General features: G+C 40.0%; 1 protein-coding gene and 1 long non-coding RNA gene across 10 annotated transcripts in view; one reads left to right on the forward strand and one right to left on the reverse strand.

The window, feature by feature from the left end:
• auts2a (activator of transcription and developmental regulator AUTS2 a) overlaps positions 1-25,014 on the forward strand; it is a 1,173,696-nt gene that overhangs the window by 862,277 nt on the left and 286,405 nt on the right. The gene's annotated exons all lie outside the window — the stretch shown is intronic.
• LOC138749577 (uncharacterized) lies at positions 6,243-20,230 on the reverse strand. Of its 2 annotated transcripts, XR_011348757.1 has the most exons (4): positions 20,089-20,230; positions 18,188-18,244; positions 15,819-15,899; positions 6,243-6,417 (listed from the first exon to the last, which is right to left on the reverse strand). It is a non-coding gene; the product is annotated as an uncharacterized lncRNA (long non-coding RNA). The 2 variants fall into 2 exon arrangements; XR_011348758.1 differs by lacking the exon at positions 18,188-18,244.

Genomic DNA, 25,014 nt, shown 5'->3' on the forward strand with positions numbered 1-25,014 from the left:
AAATTTATATCCTGATATTACTCCTGAACGGTCTCATTTTATGGTGATCTCATCTTTTGCTCAGTTATCCTACTCCCCCGAGCCACCAATGATTTTTCTAGCTCCCCTCTCCCTTAATCACTTTAGAACACCAATTAAATCACTTCTCAAGTGTTGCTGAACATGCGTGTAAGCTGTAGAGAAAGCCAGTAATATTTTGGAATAAAAGCAAAAAAATGTTGTAAATACTCAGAAGGTCAGGTAGCATCTCTGGTGAAAGAAATATAGTTGATTGTGGTGACTTTGCTCGTGATTCTGATGACAACTGATGGGATTTTGTCACTTTGATAGCAGCCAACCCAGATTTCTCCACTGACACTACGAAATGGGTCAGTCTGTGACTTGTGGGACATCTTCAGAAGGCTGAAGACAGCTGGTGGACCCTGCATGGTCCTCAGTTGAATGATCAGCCTTGCTATTGGACATTGGCATTAGATGTGGGGGAGAATTCCATCTGGAAACTCTCCAACCGAATGGTATTGACATGGGCTTCTCCCGTTTCTGCTAACCCATTCCCCATTCTCCCTCTGTTCCCCATCCCTCTATCGTCGTTCCTCCAGCTTTCCAACCTTTTCTCTCTCCATTCACAGAGACAGCTCCCTGTTTGCTCGTGTGCCATCCCTCACTTATCCATCTATTACCTCCTGCTTCCCCACCAACACCCCTCCCCCACAACCATTTTGTTTGGGCACCTGCCTACATACCTTGAGGAAGGGCTCAAGCCTTTGGAGATGTCTCTTTACGCTGTTTGACCAGCTGAGTTTCTCCAGTGTCGTGTTTTTAACCATTGATTTATGATGGTTTGAAGGTTTAGGAAGCAACATAAAGTATCTATTTATTTAATTTATTGTGGGTTTTTACATTTTTAATTTAAATAATTTTTTTAATTATTTGTACGCCTTAAAAATCTTTTTCTAACATTGAAGTAAATGTTGAATCTCTCCATGTCAGAAACATTTAATTGTAATTCAAACCCAATGAAAAAATGCTTTCGCTACCAAAGCCCCAAGTTCTCTGGCTGATAAAAGCTGCCAGGGATATTGTTGGGAGATGGGAGCTCGTCAGCTGACAGTGGAAGACCTGCGAGAACAAAAACCTTTGGATCGCTGAAGAATGCGTATTGGAGAGCTAAGGCTTCTAGCACCAGGCAGGGGAAGTCAGCCCCAATCCACCAAATGAAATTATCCCAATAATATAGAACTATGTACTTGTTAATGTCATATGTTGTAAAGACTGCAGTGAGAAGGCATAATTGTCACCAGGCTGATCATTAAAATAAGTTATTGAAAGAAACTAAAAATACTGGCTTGATTTCTGTTGGATTGGTGAAGTCATAGAATGGGGTGTAAGAGGGCTTTTTTTAATCTAATGTTGAAGGTGAAGATGTTAAGAGAGTTTCCTTTTGGAAGTCAGGGGTGAGGAATGATTCATTAAGACACATCAAAAGAGGGAAGAGAAAGCATTTAATGATATTGGGCTTATTGGTTGGTGAGAAGTGGAAGGTGAAGGAAAAATGGCGCCACTGCTGGATCCGCTGTAACGGCAGCACTGCCACTGGTGAGGACACACAGAGAACGAGGAGCGGAGATACAGCACTCCCGAGGGGTTCGGCCGCCCACCCAACTGCCGTCAGCTCCACACAAGCTTTGAACTGCCCCTTAAAGGAGCCGATGGTAGTTTTACTTAAAATCCCACGGCCGCAGGGTCTGCACCCAAGGTGGAGGCGACTGTGATCGGCAGGGGTTGCAGACTCCAGGGGAGCAGAGGAGTGGCATGGGACACCAGAAAACAGGGAGACCATCCCCCATCTAAGAAGGAGAAGCAGAGGAGACGACCCATGGGGGCAGGGACCATGGCGGCGGACCAGCTCTGCAGCTGTAAGACTCAGGCATGCAACGGGCTGCTGGCTACTCGAGGCGAGGAGCCCGCGGAGGCTGTGGGCTGCTGGAGACTGCAGTCGGGGGAATCGTGCCAGGCTGCAGACTATTGGAGACTGGCTCAAACTGGCTGGAGGGTGTACCAGTTATCGGAACCAGGGTGCGAGGGGGTGTCGAAGGTGCTGAAGATTTTCTGACCATGGCAGAGGTTCACATCTGGAGCACAGGTTGCCAATGGTTTTGGGTGAACTCTGTGGGGTTGTGGAGGCGCCGGAGGCAAATCTACGGGTATTCAATGACTCTGGAGGGAATTCTTTTTTTGCTTCTCTTTCTCTGACTTCAGGCAATTTCTGCTGATTGCGAATCTGTCTGCCTTACACCAGGCAAAAGCAATTTCATGTAATGTGACACTGTGAGGGCGTGGCAAGATGGCGTAGAGTCTAGACATGTGATCTTGACCTCTCTGGCCGGACTTTTAAGTACCAGTTTTTAACCCTTTGTTTTCAAGTTTAAACTTTCTAAATTTTAGTTTAAAGTATTAAGGAACTGTTACGGCCATTAATGGTAAAAAGATTAAACCTCAAGTGCAGAAGAAGTTACAATTTCGAAGTGTTGAAGATTTGGGGCCTAAACAACTTGCTACAGCTTCAGGTTTAACTTCATTACTGCCTAAATCACAAAGATTGCCTGTGGGAGCTGAAAAAAAAATGTCTACTACTCACCAAGAGAAGGACAGCGCTGGAATTACCCGTTCTCAGGAGAAAGGTGCGTGTTCTCACGAAGTGGATCCTGATTCTGGCAGCCTGCCGACTTTAACGGAGGGAGCACGCAGGAAGACGATTTCATTGCTTGAAACGCCCCAGGAATTACTCCAACCTGAAGAACTTGATCTTTTCCCTGAGTTTTTGAAACAACAGCAAGCTGCGAGGGGAGACCAGCGTCGACCCCCTAAGGAAGTCAGGGTGCCGTTGCTGGGAGTTCAGACCCGCAGTAGAACCGTTAAACTGCCTGTTGTTGAGTTGCAGCAGGAGCTGCAGTTACCTGGTTCTGCCACTACGTTAGAGAAAGCAGGGCTGAGCTTTTCTGAATTACGATGTAAACAGTTAAACGCTGTCATCCACCCTATGATGAATGAGATGGCCCAAATGATAAGTTCAGAATTGAATACAGTTAAAGCACGTGTGGAAGCATCTTGTGAAGATTTTTAAAAATTTCAGTCTGCTTTTTTGGAATGTCAACAACAAGTGGCTTCTAATACAGAAAAGGTCTTGAAGGTTGAAAAATCTGTTATAAAATTGCGAGAATGTGAGAAGGAGTTAGAGAGGAAAATAGACTATTTGGAGAATCAAAGCAGAAGGAATAATGTGAAAATTGTTGGTTTGCCAGAAGGTATGGAAGGACAAGACCCTCTTCGTTTTTTTAAAGACTGGATCCCATAAGTATTGGGGCAAGAATATTTTTCTGGAGGCTTGGTATTGGAAAGAGCTCATAGAGCTTTAAGAAGACCACCTTTACCTGGTCAACCACCGAGACCTGTGATAATTCAATGTTTTAGTTATTTGGACAGAGAAGCAATACTTCGTCTAGCAGTGCAAAATGCGAGACAATGACAAGCTCCGTTATTGATTCAGTATAGCAGAGTTTTTTTTAATCCAGATTTGAGTCAAGAGGTCATTCAGTGTCGACGTCGACTTAATCCAGTTAAAGAAGTTTTGTGGCGTAAAGGCTATAAGTCTACTTTTCGCAATCCGGCAGTGTTGAAGGTGTTTTATGGAGACTTTCAATCTCGGTTTTTTGAGAATGATCGTGAAGCAATGATTTTTGCTGATTCATTGCCAGATGTAAAGAGGACAAAAATGTAGTCCACCATTGTCTCCTAAAGAAAAATCTGGTTGTTCTGGAAATGGAAGAAATGGTAGAAATGGAAGAAATGGGAATGGAAAGAGTCCAACTTCTCTTGAAATGGGGTCTCCGAGTTTGGAATCTCTTGGATGAATAGAAGAACTTTCTTATCCTTATTTTATTTTTTATGTTATTATGATATTTTGATGTTATTCTTTGTTCGGCTGGGGAGGGAGAGATTTCCTCTGAGTTCTATTAGTCATCAGCCACTGGTGGGTGATCCACACCCACATTTTGTTTAGGGATTACTACCTTTTGGTAGTTTTTTTGGGGGGGGTTTCTTCCTCCTCTTTTTTTTTGATTTTTTAAATTTTTTTAATTTTCATTTTATTTAGTCTATAATTTGTGATTTTTTTCTCCTATTGGAGGGCCTATTTACGTTGATTTGAGTTTTTATATAACGATATTATTAGTTTTTAGTAATATTTGTGGATATGTCAAAGTTGAAGTTTGCTACTTTTAATGTTCGAGGTTTAAACAGTCCGATTCAGCATAAGCGCATTTTGGCGTATATTAAGAAAATGAAAATTGATGTTGCTTTTTTACAAGAAACACATCTGAATGTCAAAGAAAGTATGAAATTGAAGAGGGACTGGGTAGGGCATGTATACTATTCTTCATTTAATTCCAGGGCTAAAGGTGTAGCAATTTTGATACATAAGAATTTATCTTTTGAATTACAATCAATGGAGGAAAAGGCAGGATGTATTCTTAAATTGAATTGTAAGATTTTTAGTGAATTTTGGACTTTACTTAATATTTATGCCCCAAATGTAGATGATGAAACATTTATTTCTGATGCATTTTTATATCTGGGTCAGGCTCATGATAATGTTTTAGTTGGTGGTGATTTCAATTGTGATTTGGAACATTTATTTGATAAATCTCCGAAGAAAGTTAAGAAATCTAAAATGGCAGTTCAGGTTCAAGCGTTGATGAAAGATCTTAATTTAGTGGATATTTGGAGACGTCTTAATCCGACAGAGAAGGATTTCTCCTTTTATTCAACTAGACATGAATCATTTTCAAGGATTGACTTTTTTTTAGTATCAGCACATTTACAGGGTAAAATACAACAAGCGGAATACAAAAGTAGGGTGATTTCAGATCATTCTTTGTTATACTTTACATATGCAACCGCTGAGAAAATTCAAGCGGCCTATCGTTGGAGGTTTAATATAATGTTATTAAAAATTACGGAATTTATTGATTTTTTTGAAAAAACAAATTAATCTCTTTTTGAAAGAACATTCTAATTCTGTTCAAAGTAAGTTTGTATTATGGGATGCTATGAAAGCTTATTTGAGAGGACAAATAATTAGTTATACTTCTAAAATAAAAAAGAATCGATTAAATCAGAGTCTTGAATTAGAGAAACGGATTGATGAGTTAGAAAAGGAATTTCAGAAAGATGCTACAGAAGATCAGAAAATAGAATTATCTAGGTTGAAACTGGAATATAATACTTTGCAATTATCAATTTGAATGTATGATTAATAAGACTAAACAACGGTATTATGAATGGGGAGAGAAAGCACATAAGATATTGGCATGGCAATAAAGAAAGAACAGGCTTCAAGGACTATTAATGCTGTTAGATGGAATTCGCTTATCACTTATAAACCTCGTGAGATTAATGATGAATTTTGTTCATTTTATAAAAAGGTGTGGAATGATCTTCTGGGAGAAATAGTGACGGCGGAGTCAATTGTATTATTTAAGAAAAGGTTGGACAGGTATATGGATGAGAAGAAGATGGAGGGTTATGGGCATTGTGCAGGGAGGTGGGACTAGAAAGGGGTGTTTGGTTTGGTGCGGACTAGAAGGGCCTAATGGCCTGTTTCCGTGCTGTAATTGTTATGTATGTATTATGTATGTACATCCGATGGAAAACAAGAAAATGGATCGATTGATTTTTTTTCTATCACAGTTGAATTTACCAACATTAGAGGATGCAGATATACAGGAGTTGGAAATACCATTTACTGACTCGGAAATTAAAATGGCTATGATGGAAATGCCGAATGGTAAATCGCCTGGTGACGATGGATTTTCGGTTGAATTTTATAAAATTTTTAATGATGATTTTTCTACAGTGTTTGGAGATGTATTATGTCAAGTTGGAGAACATTATGAATTACCTGAGTCTTGTTCTAGTGCTTTAATTACAGTAATCCCAAAAAAGGATTATAAAATCATAACTAAAATTTTAGCGAATAGATTGGCTAAATTTTTACCTAAGTTGATTCATATGGATCAGACAGGTTTTATAAAGAATAGAAATGCCTCAGATAATATTTTGCGCGTGATTAGTCTGATTAATAGATTTCGACAATCTTCAGACCATCCGATGGTGATATCTTTAGATGCCTAAAAAGCATTTGATAGAGTTGAGTGGAATTTTTTATTTAAAGTTCTGGAGAAATTCAGGTTTGGTCCTTTTTTTATTGGTTGGATTAAGGTTTTATACAGTAGACTGGTTGCTAGAGTATTGATGAATGGTTTGATTTCAAAACTGTTTAAATTGACTCGATCCACTCGTCAAGGTTGTCCTTTATCTCCAGCTTTGTTTGCGTTCGTGATCGAACCTTTGGCACAGCTGATAAGACAAAATACACAGATACGAGGTATGAAAGTTTTAGATGAGGAATATAACATTAATCTATTTGCCGATGATGTATTGGTGTATCTAACAAATCCAGCTCAATCACTTTTACACTTGAAGATGTGTTTGATACAATATGGATGTTTTTCTGGATATAAAGTTAATTGGGAAAAAAGTGAAATATTACCAGTAAGTGAAGGAGATTATTCAGCTTATAAGAATATTCTTAATTTGAAATGGACGGATCGAATTAAGTATTTGGGTATAATTTTGGATGTTAATTATCAATCTTTATATAAATTAAATTATGTTCTGTTAATTAAAAAAATTAAAACTGATTTGATTAAATGGAAAGATTTACCTATTAATTTATTGGGTAGGATAAATACAATTAAGATGAATATTTTTCCACGTATGCAATAATTGTTTCAATCTATTCCGTATTTACTTAATAATTTTTTTTCGAGATTTGAATAAAATGATTAGAGAGTTTTTATGGAGAGGTAAATTTTCAAGTAGCCTTGAATAAATTAACTTGGAAATATGAATTAGGGGGACTACGTTTACCAGATTTTTGAAATTATTATGAAGTAGCCCAACTTAAATTTATTAGTTCATTGATGGATTTGGAACAGCCCCCTAGTTGGGCCAAAATTGAGATGACAAATATTTCTGAATTTGAAATACATCAATTTTTGTTTAGATGGAATGTAAATTTGTTACAGCAACATAATGTGCCTCTTTTAAAACATTTAATGAAGTTATGGACAAAGAAAAAGAAAATGATAGGTTCTAGGGGTGAATTATCGGCTTTGACTCCATTGTATAATAATCAACTTATTTCTTTCTCAATACATAATCGAAGTTTATTACATTGGAAATTTAAAGGTGTGGAAAATTTGGGAGATTGTTTTAAAGAAGGTAAATTTTTATCTTTTGATCAGATGAGGGACAGTTATGGTCTTGATAAGAACTCTTTGTTTCTTTATTATCAAATTCGATCTTTGGTAAAACATGTGTTTGGTAGAGATATGATTTTACCTGAAATGACTAAATTTGAGACTTTTCTTATGAAGGTACCAGAGAAGGGTTATATTTCATCTATGTATCAAATATTACAGGATGGTATGGATAAAAAGAGTTGGGATAAATCCAAAGGTAAATGGGAAGTGGATATTGGTTTTATTTTGTCCAAGGATGATTGGTCAGATATTTGTTATGATAGTGTAACTAGACTGATAAATGCACGTTATGCAATGATTAATTATAATTTTTTACATCAATTATACTTAACACCTGAAAAACTAAAAAAATATGGTTTTCATGAATCAGATTTGTGTTTTAGATGTGGTAACTCTGTTGGAACTTTTTTCCATGCGGGTTGGTCATGTATATATATAAAATCTTTTTGGAAGAAAATTCAATTGTTTCTAGAATACATGTATAAGATTAAAATACCTTTAGATCTGACAGTATTTTTATTGGGTAGTTTGCAACCTCAGAATGGTTTGGGATTAGATAAATTTCAACTTGCTTTTGTGTATTTAGTATTATCTGTAGCGAAAAAATGTACTGCTAGTACGTGGAAAGATACGAATATGATTGATATTAATAGATGGCATAATGAGATGAAATATTGTTTAATAATGGAAAAAATTACATATGTTTCGCTTGATAACTATAGTTTCTTTATTAACAAGTGGTTATATTCATAATATTTACATTTTGATTTACATTGATTAGATCTTAATATGTGTGCTTAATTTTTTCTTAATTTTTTTTTCTCTTTTCTTTATGGCTCTCCTTAGGAGAGTTGGCTGAAGGGGGGGAGTTCTTTTTATTTTCTTCTTTCTTTTCTTTTTTTATATATATAAAATATAACGTTCATGTTTATGGTTCATTGTTGTATATGTTATTTACTATCTGCATTTTGAATTAATAAAGTTTTTTAAAAAATGTAATGTGACACTGTTTTGTTACAATGACAATAAATTAAATCTTGCTTATTGAAAGTTATTTCTGCAGAGACTGGGTAAGATGCATTTTTGGTGGGCAGAGTAGATAAATATTTGCAACAAAGAAAGGTACAGGAATGTGGGAAGAGAATAAATCAGAATAAGCTACACCGAAGCCTTCAAGGAATTACGGAACTCCAATACCACAGGAAGTGACCATTCGGCCAATAAGCTTAATTCCAATTGCTAGTGGAGAAATCCCATTAGTCCTATTCCTCTTGCATTTTTCCCTGTTCTGTAGTTTTTATTGGAAAGATTTCCAAATAATCCTGCACCTTGCTCTTATTTCAAGTATTTATCTGCTCTTCCCACCAAGATGCAGTCTTATCCACTCTCTGCAGAAGGCATAGTAAACATATTGAGTCAGAATTTCAGAATCAGGATTTATTGTCATGAACAAGTCATGAAATTCGGTGATTTGCAGCAGGCTCACAGGGCAAAGATTCCATATTGTAACCATCTTAGGACAATCATTATATAAAAAAATAGTGCACGAAAAGTAAGGCAGTGCCTTTGGTTCATTGATTCCTCAGGAATCTGATGGCAGCGGCATCTGGCTTTACCAATTACATGAGAATTAAAAAGGAGCGACTCTAGTTGGACTAATTGGAAGTTTTTCAAAGAGGCAGCAGGGGGACGGGGAGTGAAATGTCTTTCTCCATGTTGGAATCAATGATATATTACCATGCAGTGGGAATTGAACATACATTTCAGAACTGTGGATTTGTGAAAAAACCTGAAACTTCATATCTAAGGACCAGACTGAACTAAACCCCTGAAATCAGGCAGAAAATCACAGAAGGTTCTGAACAAACCACCCATTTCCTGCAGTATGTGGCCAGCACGAAAGTAAAAGAAACGAAAACCTCCAGTTTGCTGGTTTAAACTGTCTGAATGTGACGTGAAACAACAGCCCACCAGATTCAGCCCATTAATCATAAAGGCGCAATGTTATGCGGGGGGTGGTTGTAGGGGCTGTTGAGGAGTGGCGGGAGAGGGGAGAAGTTATGTGGTGAGGTTGTGTTTGTTGATTCAGTCCCTCAGGCTGTGAAGAACAAGACTACTGCATGAGGCTGTAATTATCCACCTTGGGCACCAGAGCATTCCTATCGTGTGAAGTTTTCCCAAGCCAGTTTTTAAAAGTAGAACTTCAATTTCATTTTCTTATGTGTGTGGAAATGTCCAGCACACAAAAGCTGTTACCAGTATGTGCTGAAAATCTCACGGACCCTGTAGTTGTGCAGACAATACAATATTACAAAGCTGCTCTTGAAGTGAATTGAAATTCTAGAATTTAATGTAAACCAATTACATTTCATTCCAGAATTTTTTTTCAAGGAAGACCATTATTGAAAATTATAATTGACATTCACATTTGTGCAATGTTATAAGATTAAATGGATGAAATACCCCCCCAGCTGCTTGGGATGATATTTTACCCCAATAATAGATGTCACTGTTCTTAAATTCCAAGTGAGATTTAACCTTCTGGGGTTGGTTGGAGCATAGCTATGTATTTCAGTTATAAATTGTAAACCATTCATTTATTTTGAAAGAGAAAATAAAAGACTGCAATTTATCACTAGTCAGGATCTTGGTGAAATTAAATATGAGAATTTTAAAATTTAAAACTTAAATTTAGCAGTACGAGGCCCTGTTAGCCCACGAGCCTGTGCCGCTCAATTAACCTACAACCCCTGGTAGGTTTTGAACAGTGGGAGGAAAGCAGAGCCCCCACCCCCGGGGAAACACACGCAGACACGAGGAGAACATACAAACTCCTGACAGACAGTGCAGGATTCGAACTCCGGTCACTGGCGCTGTAACAGCGTTGCGCAAACCGAGCCCCCAACACTTCAAATAGTTTCAATCTCCAGATGTTGATTCTATCATTTTTTTTTAAAGTTCTGAAATCAAAACCTACTTCAAAATGTTTGTTCTTTTTTTAAGGTGAATTTTTTTTTAACTTCAGCTGTTCTAAGCATAGGGTCCTAATCCAATGTTTGCTTCAGGCTATTTACACATGTGAGGGAATGGAAATACTGCAACATAGAATGGTTTGTTGTTTTGGAACGGCTCATGTGCGCACTGACATAGGCAGAGATGGGATAAACCACCTCTCCTGTGCAAGAATTTATAAGAATTTATGCAGTTTGCCTTCACGAGCAAAGTCAGTGTTATTTGATGAATCCACTCGCCCATTAATAATTTGGAACTGATTGACTTTCATATGCTGTCGAATGAAGATGTTTGCAACCTCAGTGTACTCAGGTCAGTTCTTTATTGATGTCGTATTGCCAAACTTCCTGACAACACACAATATTTAGCCGGATAAGACATAAATGTTCAAACTCATTGTCCAGCCAATTGGCTCTTTCACTTTACAACCAGGGATGGATCGTAAATGGCCTTCACTAGGTCAAATGCCCAACAACCTTCTGAGTTTGCTCAGGTTAGAGCATGCATCTCTCAGATTATGCGCCTCTTCTGCTAGATAAATAGAGATGGTGTACAACTTCCCAGCAGCAACAGTACATTGGGAAAGAAGATTTTTTTTTAAATTGAAAAATAAATAGAACTTGTTTTCAGCACCGATAAGAAAAGACCAGAGGTGATAATCTTGGTTTGACAAAAGAACAAGTTTACCGTGAAAGTTATATCAGGAAGGTATTTTGTTAGGGCGTAGCAGTAAACAGTCTCATGACTGACTCATGGGAGTCTGCTCACTGTCTCTGGGTAGTGCTGCTATACGAAACCAGTTATTGTCGACGTCCTTCTGATCTAATTGCCATCTGTGTTTTGTCCTCCTGGGAGCAGGAGGTTGTAGAACAGTTGTAGTTGTCAGTGTCCTAAATCAGTTTCTATACGTCTATTCATTCCAGATAGATACCTTATGCTTAGTTCTTCATGCCCTAATTCCTGGTGGAATAGCTTAATCCTTTGGAATGGGAGGATTCCTGTTTCCACTTGCAAGCCCCTTTATTGAATAAGTCCCTTTGATTTATGTAAAACACTGAGCTATTGTAGAAAGTGAGTGAATGATTGTGTGTGTGTGTGGGTGTGTGTGTGTGTGTGTGTGTGTATGTGTGTGTGTGTGTGTGTGTCTGTGTGTGTGTGTCTGTGTGTGTGTGTCTGTGTGTGTGTGTCTGTGTGTGTGTGTGTGTGTATGTGTCTTTTCATGCCTTCTCGCAGCATTCTAAAATCAAGAAAAATGTATGGTTCGGAGACAAAAGTTAAAGTGATTTAATAGTGCATAATATTGAAATTTGGATTTGAATGAAAATAAATCGCACAATGTTGCTGTTTTGCCGTCAGCTTATGGTTTTCAAGGTATCGCTGCCACTTTCCAATGTGGCCCTTCAGCTGAAACCATCCTTCTCACAAGTTTCATAACAGGACACCCAGGCCCACTGCAGCTTCCTTGTCAATACTGTGCCACTTTTAGTTTCAAAATGAATATTTAGCATTTCTATGCCATTATAACATAGGTCATTGCTAAGTTGAGCTGGGGTGTTTTTCCAGTAGAGTTGATGGAGAAGTTCTTGCTTGAACTTCTTGGTCAATTGTAAACTGAATTAATTGGATGGCTTGGTAGTTCATTCATTCAGTAGGCAAGAGCAGGGAGAGGCCATATCACCCTCCAAGCCTACTCTTCCTTTTAAATACAAACTCAGCTGATCTTCCTTCTCGATGCCATGTTCCTGCTCAATCCGCACACCCCTCGTGGTCTTTTGCACCTCAAAAACTACCCACCACTTCATACTTGCTCAGTGTTGGACTCTGTGGTCGAGAATTCCAGTGGTTCACTGTCCTTTGGGAGAAGAAATTTCTCTTCATCGTAGTCCTAGGTGTTCTTCCCTGTGTCCTGAGATTGTGAACCCTCATTCTTGAGCACCCAGCGATGGACAGCATCCTCTCGTATAGAAACTGATTTAGGATGCTGATAACTACATCTGTTCTACAACTCATCCTCTATCAAAATTTTCTTCTTCTCCTCCGAATCTTACTCTCTCATGAATACGGTTCTGGTGACTACTTTCCTATTTGTAGTTTGGAGAATCTTCCCTCATTTTATTGTTTTCTTATATTCTTTTGTTCGACTCAAACTGAAGATATTTGGGTTTGGTCTTGCTTAGTTAGATTCTTGCAGCTAAAAGGGATTAAAGTTTCCCTGTTTGGTGCTGGTTTACATGTTGTGCCGGTACAGTAACAACAAAGAGTTAATCCCTCCAATTTAGCAGAGAAAGGGAAATGAGGTAAACAATTCAGATTTTGTGTCCCACAGCTACAAAAGTTGAGGGTGACCCAAGAATTTCTGAAACGAAAACAGAAGATGGAGGGAAAACTCAGCCGAGGTCCCTCGCTGATGACGGACAGAGCAGCCAAGTTCCGTTTCAGGTCAACGAGACTGTTGGAATTGGAAATACTGGAGGTGAACAGGTCTTAAACAAGTACAGGCTTGTGGCAAAGGGCAGGGAAAGAATTAAAGGGAAGGTCTGCAATGGGGCTGAAGGCAGGAGAGATTAAATGGCAAAAAAAAAACTGAAGACAAGGGAAGATAACAATTCCTGGCACTCTTCTTGCTGAACAGCTATCTTTTGATGAAAGATTATCAGCCTAAATTGATAGCACGAGAGATGCTGGCTATGTGGCTGAGAGCATGATCAAGTTATGCGCCTGTTTCAAATTCCAAGCTTCCAGTTTTGAAGGAGCGGGTTATGATATACCTGGCGGCCATTGAAACGCAGGCCCACAGGAAAGACTGCAGTTGCTGGAAAACCGGAGCAACACCCAACATGCTGGAAGAGCTCTGTGGGTCAGACAGCCTCCCAGGAAGGTAATGGGCAGTGGACATTTCGGACGCCTGGAGTCCTGTCCAAGAGTTTCCAGCACACAGGGGTTCAGAACCAGGGACCGAGGAGATACAGTGGGGTCATTTAAAAGACAAAGGCAGGCACATGGATGCAAAATAAATTGAGCGTTATAGGTGTGATGTAGGGAAGGTTTAGTTTATTTCGATTACATCGCGGGCCAAAGAGCCTATACTGCGCTATAATGTTCTATGTTCTATGCTGTGAGTAACTGGGAGAATCATTCCTGGGTTGATATTGGTGAATTCAAGCCAACTGCTTTCTTGTAAATAGAATTCCTTGAAGTGCTTTCTTGCCATTCTTCTCTTATACTGATGTAACTAAGGCTGTTGTTGATGGTTTTAAGGTCTTGCTGCTCCTCCCCATCAATCCTCGGTTTGTTATCTCTCCAACTGAGCCCACAACTCCTCTGGTCCAATTGCAAGTTTTACAACACCCACCCTGAAACATTCCACGGCTCAACCATTTTACAATACTCCATCCTCTCACACTCCCAATCCCTTTGCAGATCTGATCCTCCAATCCTCCTTGCTGGCCCAAACTATACACGCTTCCCCAACTCTAGCCACGCCCTCCCTACCTCATCTTCCCAACCACTCCACCCCCCCATCAAACTTCACCGTCAATGTACAGTAGAACTCAGTGGTTTACAAACTTCTTCTTTCCACTCGCAGACCACCTTCAGTAATCCTTATTGCCATAAGTGCTCTATGATTATTAAAGGATTACTGAAGGTGGTCTGTGAGTGGGAAGGGAAGGTTGAGAACCACTGCTCTAGCCCCAATTGTTACTGAAATATTTTTCCTGAGAAAAGTTGTCATTGGCCCAGTTCCTTTGGAGCTCTGAAACCATGCACATTACGAGTTAATGAGGTACGATTAAAACAGTGGTTTTCAAACTTTTTCTTTCCACTCAATCCCTTACTAATCACAGAGAACCGATGGCATAGGGATTAGTTAAGATGGTATGTGAGTGGAAAGAAAAAATTTGAAAACTACTGCTTTAACTGATCTCAGTAAACAGGAAAATTTGAGAGAATGGTTTTACTGCACAAGGTGTGCAAATTGGATGCTGCCATGCTTCATGGAATCCCACTGAGAAGGGGCCTCATACTAGAAGAAATTGCAATCAGCTTTGAGAAACCAGTATGCAGTATCCCTCTCTGTTTCCTTTAGGACAGAGTAATAAATTACAGTATACAACTATAAATGTTAAATCTTGCCACTCCAATCAGTATGAAAACAAACCTCCTTTCAGCTTCATTTATCTTCAGAACGAGCAAACCTTTCTCTGCTCACTGTGCACAGAGCCTCTCCAAATTAGGTCAGGATTTTGCTCCCTGCTTTATTGGAAAGATAGGCACGTACAGCACAGAAAGAGACCATTCCGAGCGGGATGTCGGGGATAAAGGCTTGGTGTAACCATGCTGAGGATGCAGTCATCGGAGAGAGCTGGGTGTTTTATGAGTGGCCACCTATGTTCAAATCCCCTGTTTAGTATTTGATCCAAACCGATTTCAGCTGCGGTAGCAGCTAGTCCATCAGTGAGACTTGTTTTGGCATAGGTAAAGGAGATATCCTTATTTGATTCGTTGCCATTTAATCCCAGACGCATAAACTGTCTTGAACGCTCCTGAAGTTAGCAGAACAAATTATTTTTTTAAAAATCAGTCAGCATTTTGGTTTTGGTTGCGACCCAGAAATCTCACCGAGGAAGTGGATACAGTTGAGTATTGACCTGTGTTTTTGTTGTTATTCTTTCACTGCCTGTTATACCTGGATACCAAGCAAAAAAAAAACCCTTTTTCACTTTATTTTGGTACACATGGCGATAAGCATTCAAATTCAAATAATGATAATGAATTTGTTGTTATATACATTGCCCTATGTATGAAATTTTTACTTAATGCAGCCGAACAGGTCATTTGTTTTAAAAAAACTGGAATTAAAAATAGATGATGAATGCAATAAATAGATACAGTAAAAAAAAATCAGAAAATAAATGGGTTATTTTTTTGTTTTTTTATATATATATCGATCTTTTTTTAAGATATATATTTTTTTATTTTTCTTTATTATACTAATAGTATTAATTTTTCACTCTTTATCGTGGGGGTGGGGAGGGGGGGTTTAGGGGTTAAAAATAGTTTTTTTTTAGTCTTAGTTTTTAGTTGTTAGGGGGAGATGCCGAGATTGGTATTGTATTAACTATGTTACTTTGTACTTGTATTACTTTATTTTGTATTTTTTCTCTACGTGAAATACTTACTTTCTTCATATGTTAAAATTAATAAATAAAGTTTCAAAAAAAAAAGAAAATAAATGGGTAAAAAAAAAAAAAAAGTTCATAATTGGCGTTCCTCGCCATTAGTTTTCCATTCATGCAACATGTACTGTCAAGCAACCGTAAAATTCAGTCATTCGGCATCTACCAATCCCTGTAGGTGCTGATACCAGAGATTTTACTGTAGTATATATTCATATTTTTCCTCGTGGAAATGGTAAATGACCTTGCGATAGTTCCAACGGTCCTCTTGTGGTGTCGAGCATCTCTGCTTCGTGTCCCAAGGGGAGGTTCAAGAGTCCAATAGCTGTTGTAAAGAAACTGAAATTGAGACTGACAAGGAAATTGAGTTGAATTTGAGTCGTGAAAGCCAGATCCGCCCTCAGTGACATTGGTCTTCATTGATGGCATAAGTTACCACCATCGGCATGGAAAAGATGACAACTTAAAATTAAGCAAATCATTTTAAAAAGCTTGCATTCATAAATCTGATGAAACATCATGGAACATATCATGAGACATTAAGAGGCAAACACTGAGAGAAATCCCATGAAAAACAAGACGAATTGGTATGTTGAGGTTTTTTTTTGATGAGTCTGAGGGGAGGCTGCAGTGATGAATGGCAGAGGGTGTGAGATGAATTCTTGAGCTTGGAGCCATAGCCAGCTGTAGCATTGAGGCCAATACTCACACACACAAGAATCCAAAATTGGAGAAGAGCATTTCAATATTGGCAGTGATTATTATCATGTCGGGAGGGAGTTAAAGAATAACATTGAAGCTTGTTGTTAGCTTGGTGCTTGCACAGATTTGCCCTGTCAGTTAGACGTACAAAGAGTGTTAAAGCTGAAAATTGACTGTTTTATTGATCGTGGCTGAATTTCAAAATGGAGTTTTTTAACCACAGCTTTTTTATATACATCAATGAAGGCATTTATACCTAAATGAGATAACTAGTCGGTGCATAATTGTGCACAGTTCTGTGATATTGATTCATGCCCTTGAGCACTGTATTGAAACGGCCCAAGATTTGACCGCCAGTTGCTACAGGAAACGCTCCTGCTTGGATTTGAATCCAGGTCCCAGAGGTGCAAAGCTGATGCCTAAAACAACACCAGTCGGTTTCACATTGACTGCTGTTATTTTTCAAAAGAATAAAACATTTATTATCTGATTAAACATTTTATTTACTCAGTGTGTGAGAATGATGGGATCACAGAATTTGCAGTACAGACGAACACTGTTTCCCCCACGATTTTGGTGTGGAAGGATCGAAGTAACTATGCTGGATTGGAGAAAGCTGGGTGCTTTGCAAGTTGCCTCCCACTTTCAAGGCTTGGCCTTTTGTGCTACGCTGGGCTTTCCTCTTATTTTAATTCCGTGGTCACTGAAAAAAAGTCTGAGAAGTCGGTAGGTAAAATACAAAGAGAGGACAGATGGTGGTATTGGGAGCAAGAAAAACCAGACTGCTGGTTGAACTCAGTAGGTCAGGCTACAGTGGTGGAGGGGGGGATGGGGAAGGAGTTGTTGGCATTTCAGATCGCGACCCTGCATCCGGGAGTGCATCTATATCCCAATCCAAAGCGTTGACATTTGTCTTCCCCCATACATGGTGCGTGGCCCACTCAGTTTCCCCAGTGGTTTAAGGAGTATTAAAACCTGGATCAGCTGGGTCTTTTTTTAACCCCTGCAGTTTGGGGGACCCAAAGGGTGACTAATAGAGGTGTTAAAAAAAAGGGGCATAGATAGGTGAATGGTCACAGTCTTTCTCCCAAGGTAGGATAGTCCAGCATCAAGAGGACATCATTTTAAAGTGACAGGAAAAAGAACTAAAGGGGCAGGCTTTTTACACAGAGAGTGTAGGGTATGTGGAATGTAGTGCCAGAGGAAGCTGTGGAGGTTCGTATAATCGTGACATTTATTTGGGTTCTTGAACTGGGAAGATTTAGAGGGGCAGGGCAAAACTCAGAATCAGAACTCATTATCATGAATATGCCACAAAATTTGTTGTCTTGTGGCTGCATCACGGTGCAAACATTTTTATAAACTACATTTCAAAATAAATAAAAAATAGCGCAAGAAAAAAGCAAAGTATGTTAATGCCCGTGGTCCATTGTTCATTCAGGAATCTGATGGCAGCGGGGAAGAAGGTGTCCTTGTGCCGTTGAGTGCTCGTCTTCAGGCTCCTGTACATCTTTCCCCGAAGGAAGCAGAGCAAAGAGGGCGTGGCATAGTTCGTGGATTATACACAAAAGTGCAGGATCATAGCACCTGCAGATTTTCTAGTTTAGGTGGATAACCTGGTCAGCATAGGTAAGCGGGGCCAAAGGTCCTGCTACCAGACTCTAAATCACTCTGTCATATACAGCCATGGCTGCTACCATCCTCGCGCACTATGTCTGGAAAGCAAGCCAGGGTTCCTCATGGGATTTCTCAATGGCAACCCAACCGCACAGGCCACAATGAAGATGAGGGAATGGTAGCAGAGAATAAGGGCGGGTGGTGGTGGAGGGGGGAAGGGGGAGTTTTAGGGTTAGGGAACAGAGTGGAGAAGAGCAAGATTGGAGTGGAGGAAAGATTTAATGTTGCCTATACCTCGCGCTGCACTGTGAGACCAGGACCAATCAAGTCATTCCAAAGCAGTTTGCTCATCTGCAGATGTAGAAAACACATTAAAAATCTGGACATTTCTGTTTCCCAAGCTCCATTAAACAAGTGATATTTTGCTATCCCTTGGGTTTGCAAGTTCTAATGACATACAGACGATGAACATGGTGTAGATTTATCTCCTGGATTGCACTGAGTGAATTCAAATCTTTTACTAACACTGAATTTTTCTGAAGAAATAGGATGTTTAGGAAGTTTTGAATATTGAGAAATAATGCATCTTAAAAAGAATTTTTAAAAAAATATTAACTATTGAGAAATGTTAATATTTTATACTTTGATTTCCTTTTTTTTGCTTGATTCCTAAGAGCTAAATCTAATTTTTCCCTGTCAGTTTCCAAAGGCAGTGATTAGATCTATGTGTCAATATGTGTATTTGTAGAAAGAACACTATTACTGAACACTGTGATATGGAAGGACAGAGTAGCTGAATATTATTTTTATGATTCAATAACAGATAATAATAATTGTATTTTCATCAGTTAACCTCAGCCCTATTCATTTACCGAAGTGCAAGAGTCTGACTTCCCTTCTACATTTATCTCTGTCATATACTGAAATGGTAAAGCCGTGCATCATGCCCTGTGACAGGGTGGATAGCAGAGTCTTAGTAATGTTTCTCACAGTCTATGAAAAAATATAGATTAGAAACATTGCATGAGATAACCTGGTGGTTCAGAGGGTTAGTCTGCCAATAAGCTGCTTCAGGAAGGAAGGAATCCAGAGTTAAGCACAATCTGCTGGACGAACTCAGTGGGTCAAGAAGCATTCGTGAGAGAAAAAGAATGGTCGGCATTTCGAGTCAAAGTCGCAGGGGATGTGTAGAAGAGAGGCCAGTGTAAAAAGGACAGGGTTGGAGGGATGGGACAGGTACTGCATGGGAACCAGGTCAAGGTCAAAGGTGATGTGTAGAGCCAATAGATTGGCAGATGCTGGGCAGGGAGAGAAAGAGGAAGGGGCAAGATAAACAAAAGGGTTAGATGGAGGAAGATTTGCTGTAGGGTGGAATGGATGATTAGAAGACAAAAGCGACACTGGCTATGATTCAATGTATCCCCTGTCTCCTTAAAGGGTTTCACTTCAAACATCGACCACTCTTTATCTCCCACTGATGCTTCATGACCCACTGAGTTCTTCCAGCAGATGATGTTTAACTTCATATTCCAGCATCTGTATTTTTGTTTGTGTGTATGCATTTATAGAATTCTTGGCCATGAAAATCATTCATTTTAGTCAACAGTTGTGTGTGTTTCCTCTCACTGACCACTACTTTGGTTCCGAAGATGGAGAGCGCAACATTGTGTGGTCCAAGTTGAGCTTCTGTGGAAAAGTCTCCAAACCATTCTCTAGGAGGTACCTAGAGGGTGAGACCCTGGGAAATGAGGGCCACTTACTCTCTCCCTCTCTCTCTCAGGAGCCACCTCTCAGTGAAGGCAAGTGTTGACGATTAAGTTCACTGATGCTTTTCATTTGTTCGATCGAAAAGAAGGACGCTTGCAGGTGAAGACCTGAGCATTCATGGCTTCTAGGACAGTAGTGTTTACTGCCTCCTATACGCTTTTGAGATCTGGACTACCTGTAGCGAGCACTGGAAAAATACCAACAGCACTGGTGGTATTTGGCACAACAATGTCCTCTTCTTAGCAAGCATTGCAGCATTACACTCAACTGAGTATGCTTGCAGGCCATGCTGCATGCATGCCTGATGACAGACTCCCAAAAAAAAGGCATTTGATTCTAAATTCTATCATGGGAAAAGATTACCAGATGGACAGAGAAGTCTGTGCTTAAAATTCCCTTGAGAGAGAAAACAAATTCTGCAGTCCCACCTGGAAATCCCTGGTCAACAACTGCTCAAAGTGCAGAAAGCGCATTCACGATGGCTGTGAGAACCTCAAGCTCACGGGCAAAGAGCAGACGAAGATGACGGGTGCATCACACCACCTCACAAACTGAACCGCTTCTCAGAAACCTCTGTCCCATCTGTGGAAAAAAGGTAAAGGTTCAATTTATTGTCATGTAATACTACATTTAGAATGTAACGTACATGATATTCTTTTACCTTTGTCCAGCGCCCCTCACAGGAACCTACAGAACCTGGCGTTCCAAGGCTGTCTCCCCTCCAAGATTGCAATTCCCACATTGGCCTCAGCAGTTGCCATAGAACCCACCCAACAACCTGAAATCAGGAGTTAGTCAGAGTGGAGATCAAAGATGTCCCAGCTGATATGCACTTGTGTATCTTCAACCATGAGTTGCTAATAGCAGTAAGGAGAAGAAACAATGCTGCAACTACAATGGTACTGAACTACATTTTGTCTGTTCATCATCACCCCAACTGATCTGTCTTTTCAACACAAGCAGTGACGTTAGGTTGGGAAGTTTATGGCATGTTTACTCAATTCTATTAAACTGGATAACCTTTCCACTGGAGAGAATATTTAAAACATGTTCAAGCACTAATGGATGAAGGACTCTTTATTACTTGTGTATCTAAGGATATTTTGAGGTATTAGCTCAAAGGCATTGTGTTCAGATTTCCCTGCAAGATTCAAGCACGAACATCAGATAAAAGGGTGGGAGGGTAGATGAGAAAAATCATTTTCACCTCAAAGTTTTTGAGGGTCCAGAATTCACTGCATGAAAGGTCATGGAGCAGAAACACGATTTAACCAGCGTCTGTCTGAATTGACTTGAAGAGCGGGAAACTTCAGGGAGAGAGGCCTGTTGCTGGAGGATGGGATTTGATTGGGTGACTCTTTATCAACTGGCACAGACTTGATGGGCTGAATAGTCCTCTGTGTTGTCAACTTACGGTGATTCTAAGCAGAGGTGTACATTCATCTGCAAATCACACGTCTGCTTACTGTCTTGGGGCATGGTGTTTTCACAGACAAAATGGTTTTTTTAATTTATTTTTATTTTTCACACTGTGAACCATATCAATCAAAATACATACAAACATTTCCCTCTTAAATATACACAGTGGAATTTTCTCCCCTTTTTTCCTTCCCCCTACCTTCCCTTCCCCCCCTTTCCACCCCCCTCCAAACCCATTGAACGTTCAACATATACAATACAATAAACCCATTAAACAATATCATCACACAATGAAAATAAACAAGAAAATTGTGTCATCTACTTTTACACAGTGGGTCAGTTCATTTCGTCTTCCCATTCTATCATTTGGGGGGGGTGAAGGTCCGCGGTAGGCCCTCTCTTTTGTGTTCCATGTACGGTTCCCAAACTTGTTCAAATAATGTGACCTTATTTTTAAATTATATGTTATTTTTTCCAATGGAATACATTTATTCATTTCCATGTACAATTGCTGTACTCTCAGGCTCTCTTCCAATTTCCAGGTTGACATTATACATTTTTGTACTACAGATAAGGCTATCATAATAAATCTTTTTTGCGCTTCATCCAGTTTGAGGCCTAATTCCTTACTTCTTCTATTACTTAGAAGAAAGATCTCTGGATTTTTTGGCATGTTGCTTTTTGTTATTTTACTTAGATCTTCCCAAAACTTTTTTCACAGTCAAAATGGCTGAAATTCAAAAATAAATTATTTTTAGGTTGAGCCGCAAAGCTATTGCTTGCTTAAGATTTTAAAAAACCTGTTGTTACCTTTGAATGAGGATGATGTCTCCAGTTTTGCTGACTGGGTTCAAGTTGGTTGACAAGAAAAAGAAGTTAGAATTATTGACTGCATCTCAGTACAGCCATTGTAATATTCATATATTTTTTCCAGTTCCGCCAAGATGGCTAATATCAATCACTCCATCAACAGAGCACTGCCAGATTTCAAGAGAGTGCTCTTGAATTTTTACTTTTTGAAAAAAAGCGCAATTGACAGTGATGCCTAGATTAATATTTTTCTATTTTCTTTACGCTCAGCAAAGGCGCATTAATACTGCTTTGATTTGTTCAACATCGAGAAGAAGCATGGAGAGGTAAAAATCTGTTCACGGTCATTAGTCTGCTGAAACTTTCCCCTGGAGAAATAAGGCCTGTTGGCTTTCTGGTGCAGGGCAACGTGATGTACAATTTTTATATCATTATTAAGCAGTAATGTTAAAACTATCAGATGTCAGAACTGGTGCATGGGAAATGCAGTTGTGCCACAGATGATATCAGGTGGTCACTGCTTTTCTCAAATTCCTCCTTCATTAATGTGAAATCATTAGTTAGCTGAGGACCAATATGCTGGTTGTCTCGTGTTCTGGTTCAAGTAATGACTGTTAGAAGGCTACTTAACCTGAACTATGTAACAGCTGAGCCCAATTCTGTTCTCAGACAAAAACACGATGCTGGAGAAACTCAGCTGGTCAAACAGTGTACTTTATGTAGCAAAGATAAAATATACATCACCAACGTTGAGCCCTTCATCAAGATTCCTTTATCTTTGCTACATAAAGTAGACTGTTAGACCAGCTGAGTTTCTCCAGCATTGTGTTTTTATCTCAACCACAGGATCTGCAGACTTCCGTGTTTTATTTCTGTTCTTAGACAGCTCTGGTCGTGAACCATGAGGACATTACATCAACCTGCCATTACAACTGTTGGCCCAAGGTTTTGAGTGCTCTGGTATGGTGGTAGCACGCTGAATATGAAGAGATGCTGAGCAAATGAAGGATAGTACAGATTCGGGGCAAGGATCAAAAGGGAGTCAACAGGCCCTTTTATATTGTGGAAAGATGCGACCGTAAAAGGCAAAGATTCTCTGCCCTTGCATTGCAGAACTCACCATTCTAAATGTTCTATGAGTGGCTCAAAGCTGTCGACTCCAATTCCTCTTCAACGTTGTGTCAGAGGTGGAGTGGAGCGCTCTACCATGCATCGTAAATGTACAGCCACTGCAAGCGGCTGGCTAGGGGCGGGCCGATGATGCTGTCAGCCCACCACCTAGGAGCCACCACTGGGGCTCCCACAGTGATTGGTGCTGGGGTTAGGGCTCCCTCCTGCCACCCGGAAATGTCCCCTACTCATTCCCCCTCTGCCCCTCACTCCTTCACCAAGGCCTACAAGACCAAGGGAGCAGGAGGGCAGCGAGGAGCCAGAGAGATCTGTAGGCCCAATGGGGGCAAGGAGAGTCGGAGCCCACCGTGCCAAAGGAACCCGGGTGCTGAGCTCCACGGCTCGAGAGGAAGGAGGACAGATGTTGAGAGTGGGGACAGAGAAGCAGAGCCGGGGAGTCCGATGGATGCAAGAGGGGAGTGAAGAGCTGGAGGGGCAGCGCCAGGCAGAAGAGCTGGAAGAATGATCAATGCCCATCTTCGTTACCCATAATCCCCCCCCCATACAGCTGGAACCATGCTGTGTGGGGGATTATGGGTAACAAAGACGCCCATTGCTAAGCACATATGTTAGACCTCGCAGTGACGGGTGGCGCTATGGCCCACCTCCATATGCTCCGGAGGACACTTCGAGGCACCACTCTTCATAAAAGCAGAGCAGGGCTGCTCCATTAAAGGATGTTCAAATTTTTCTCCGTGGTTGGAGTCGGCCTCGAGGTGGAGGCCTGGCATAAAAACAGCTAGTGATTGGGGACCCGATTGGACTCCATTTGAGCTGGGGTCTTGCTGAATCAATTTTCCAGAGAGACATGATTCAACCAGGAAATGCTTGCCAGCGATTTCCAGATGTGTAGCAATGAAACTACGGTGCATGAAAATTGTGAGGCCATTGTATTTCCGCAATGATAATTGTATGACAGCTCGTGATGAACAAAATGAAATGCGTATTTTTTTCATACAATCGAATATTGTTGTGATGTGCCAAAATTTCCCAATTAAGGTGAAATGCATGGCTATCTGACTGTGCATATGTACTGAACCATAGAAGGAATATTTTGGGTTACATTACCATGCTTTTTCCTGCTCTTTTGAAGGTAATGTCCACCAACTAGTCTCACTTTGCTGAAGGATTGTAATACACTTCTACCTCAATCTCCTTAAAAGCCATGGGTGCTCAATCAATTAAGTTTTCCAGACACGTATAAATAGGTTTGTGTTAGGCAATGGCTTTCAGGGATCTTAAGAAAAGCCAGATGTATAGATTTGGAACAGGTTCAAGGGACTAAATGGTTTCTTAATATTCTCACACCAGAAGGAGAAAATCCGGGCAATGACATGAAAAAAAATGATGTTCAGCGTCATTTCCCTTGGTGCCTTTTTTTGTACAACATTGTTCATAAAAGAAAATGTTAAAATATTCCCAAGTTCTACGAACTGCAGCAAGCTCGTTGATTAATCCATTACTCTGATCCTGTCACTAGCTCTTGTACACGACTCTTAGCTCATTTTCACCATATGGAGTAACGCAAGGCATTGTTCAGTCGGAGCACTCTGGAGAAAATGACAGCACCTTACACCCACGCCGTAGTTGAATGACATGAAGCCAGCTCCCAGGAGCATGGGGGTCCTGACCTTCCTGATGGTAACCTAAAAGCATAACATCGAGAATCTGTTGGAAAAAGATTGACACCCAGTTGAACTATGCCTGCGGACAATGGCAAATTCTTTCTGAACATGTTAGAAATGCTCAAGGACATTTCAAAGGTTGAAAATCATTGAACATATTTTGTATGCCCTGTGAGGCAAACCCAATAAGGTTTATATTTGCTGAAGATAAGAGAAACCTACAAACTTTGGAGAGGACTGGACAGATTAGATGCAGGAAGAATGTGCTCAATGGCAGAGGAGTCCGAGACCAGAAGTGATAGTCTAAGGATGAAGATCTGAGCCATTTGA

The sequence above is a fragment of the Narcine bancroftii genome, chromosome 14 (genome assembly GCF_036971445.1).
Source record: "Narcine bancroftii isolate sNarBan1 chromosome 14, sNarBan1.hap1, whole genome shotgun sequence".
Classification (NCBI taxonomy): domain Eukaryota; kingdom Metazoa; phylum Chordata; class Chondrichthyes; order Torpediniformes; family Narcinidae; genus Narcine; species Narcine bancroftii.